This window comes from Rhagoletis pomonella, unplaced genomic scaffold, assembly GCF_013731165.1.
Source record: "Rhagoletis pomonella isolate Grant_MI unplaced genomic scaffold, Rhpom_1.0 Rhpom_scaffold_00002, whole genome shotgun sequence".
Taxonomy (NCBI): Eukaryota; Metazoa; Arthropoda; class Insecta; order Diptera; family Tephritidae; genus Rhagoletis; species Rhagoletis pomonella.
In genome coordinates this window covers 60610110-60612951 of record NW_023458556.1, presented here as the reverse complement: position 1 = coordinate 60612951, position 2842 = coordinate 60610110, and the positions used below count along the sequence as shown (strand labels likewise).

At 36.0% G+C, this 2842-nt stretch overlaps 1 non-coding gene across 1 annotated transcript; it reads right to left on the bottom strand.

Annotated features, from left to right (window-relative positions):
- Window positions 1-722: 722 nt before the first annotated feature.
- Window positions 723-804, bottom strand: Trnas-cga. The gene has a single exon. It is a non-coding gene; the product is annotated as a tRNA-Ser (tRNA).
- Window positions 805-2842: the final 2038 nt, after the last annotated feature.

The following is a 2842-nucleotide window of genomic DNA, read 5'->3' as shown; positions in this document are numbered from 1 at the left end:
TGAACTGTTCGATTTTGTTCGAGCATGTCCTATGAAGAGACTAATTGTTCACCTTTATACCCGAACGGGTACAAAAAGCGTTAGTACCCGTATGAGACTAGTTGCGACTAATTAATGCCCAATTGTACCCGATTGAGATTAATCTCGGAATACTCTCTTTAGAGTCGTAGAGTAGATTAGTCGCACAATTTTTTGCAGGGGTAACTGTTTACAGGTGATTTTTTCAGTCCCGCAAATACCGCGGATCCGCGGGATTGATGACCTCGATCCCGCAAGATTGCGGGATTGCGATTTTTATGCGGGATTGGATTCCCTACTTGGAGTACTCTTTACACACATGCATGGAGTAGTCGCGATTTTTGCAGGGAGGTTTAAAATAACGCACAAGTTTGTTGTTCAGGCTCTTGACAAACACAACACTCTCGCAATTCCTTTTCATTTTATTATGTATTTAAAATCATAAAAATGTCAAAATCACTTCTACCTTGTTATGCCTTGCTCTGAACGTTGGAAAACCAAGGTTGGTTATGAGTTCGTTCTCAGTTCGATATGCACATTGGATATCGAAGATACTTTTCGAACGTTCGCCAAAATGTTTATAGGGAATATGTATATGCCGGAAAAAACGTGCATACATAGCCTGATTCACTGAGACACATTAATTTTTTTTAAATACGAGAATAAGAAAAAAAATACTTGTTATTTAAAAAAAAAAACTTTACCGCAGCCGGTAGGATTCGAACCTACGCTCCCAGAGGGAATCTGATTTCGAGTCAGACGCCTTAACCACTCGGCCACGACTGCTTATACCGCTCCGTTGTCCAATGACTAATCCAAATACAGGTAGTTTGAAAACACAGAAAGCGAGCGAATTTCGCACTGCATTATCGGCAAGTATTTTGGGGTTGCTTCTTTTGCTATGGTATTGCAGGAAAATAAAATATTTGTATGTACGTGCGTACATAGTTGTGTTGGCATGGAATAGTAGCTTATGTCAGGAAGCTGGCTTTAGTATAATGCGGCATTCGCCTTATTTTTTAAACGACAAGAAATTTTTTGACGAGGCTTAATAAGAATACTGATTTGCTAGTATCTGAACCATTTCTACACGTTTATTTGCCAAAAGTTCTTCAACGGCTCGGCGCCAGTGAGTCATTTGCAATCGTATGCCTCGAATGCTGCATTATACTAAAGCCAGCCTTTCGACTTAAGATACTGTTCCGTACGAACACAGATATACCAACACACCACAGATATAAGCAACCAGAATTTGTTTTACATTTTTCCAGGTTAAAAATGTTTGTTAATTTTTTTTTTTTGTAAAAACATTGCCCATGTTTTCAAAGTTTCAAATTTTATAGAAAATTTAGGAAAATTCCACAAATGTTCCTCGAAATATCGAACTTTTTAATCTAAATTTGTAGACAAATTTTGGATATGCAGTCCTATGGCTACGGTGGCCATATTTATGGCAGCCGAATACGGTACACAAAATTTATTTGCCAAATTTGTCCATAAAAGCTAGAGGATTTTAAACTCTTTTTCAATGATCCTAGATTTATTAGCCCTGAAACAGTATCTTTATTTTACATATATTTTTCGATCTTTTGTGAAAGCAACACATAATTATTCAGTTGTAGCATCACACATTTGTAGAATATTTTCCATAACTTTGTGCTCGGGACTTTTACCCCGCAAAATCTGTTACAAGCATTCCAAGACAGGGAAACATAATGAAAATATCCGATTACTTTTGAAGCTCGAGTGGTATTCAAAGGATTATTTTCTGACTCGGATTTCGGCCAAGCACAACACAGTGAACGAGCTGAATTGCAGAGCGTAACTTGGAAAGGTTTCACTTCCCTTCCATCTTTGAGAACTTCTTCATTTTTACAACAGCCTTCTTATTAAGATGCTGAAAAACCTTTGATACAATCAGCAATAATTTTTTTGGCGTAATTTCGCCCAATGAATGTCTGCCCTCTTTACAAAATTTAAAATTACATTCACACCGCGGCACGGACAGGTAATAGTATTCGAGAAAAAACAGCAAGCTATGTGTATTTTATTGTAGGTTTTGGAATCCATATACGTAAACAAAGTTTAAAATTTTAAAGTAAAATGTAAAGAAAAATTACAATTTAAAGAAGAGATTCTCGACAAAAGTAAGATCATCCGCTCTACTTCTGCTACCTGTTCAATATGATTTGCTCCATACAGAATATTCAACGTGAAATGCGTTGAGAAAACCTTTGAAAGCTAATACTAAGTTTCTTTTAGAAACTTGAACAATAATCATTAACGTTTATTTTTGATTCATATCCAATGACCAAAATACCGAATACGCGACAAATACGGGACATTAAAAGAAATACAGAACTTTTGGCGTCCCGTATGAAATAAGTAAATTACCAGGTCAATGGGTTAAAATAGAGGTCCCGTATAATACATGACGGATGGTCACCGTACCTATGGCCCATGAAATTTTCAATGTTGACAGCAGTCGTTGCTTGAGCTAATCTGCACTTTTACTAGCCTGCCAGGCCACTTGCTCACTTTGGTGAATACCACTATTTTGCTTAAATTTGAGGCAGAAAATTTATACATATTCTAAAATCTTTGCGATTGTAAAAATTTTCAATGCATTTGTCAAAAATTACACTAGCCTCATGAGCTTGTGAAATTTTATTCACCTCATACTTATCAAAAATTTACTCACCGCGAACTTTGTTACCGATTCGCAAACGCGCTAAGTTTGTAACTTTGATTTATATGATTTTGGCTGTAGAATCAACAACACATATTTTTACAATAAATTAAATTGAATTTTTTAATTTGGAAA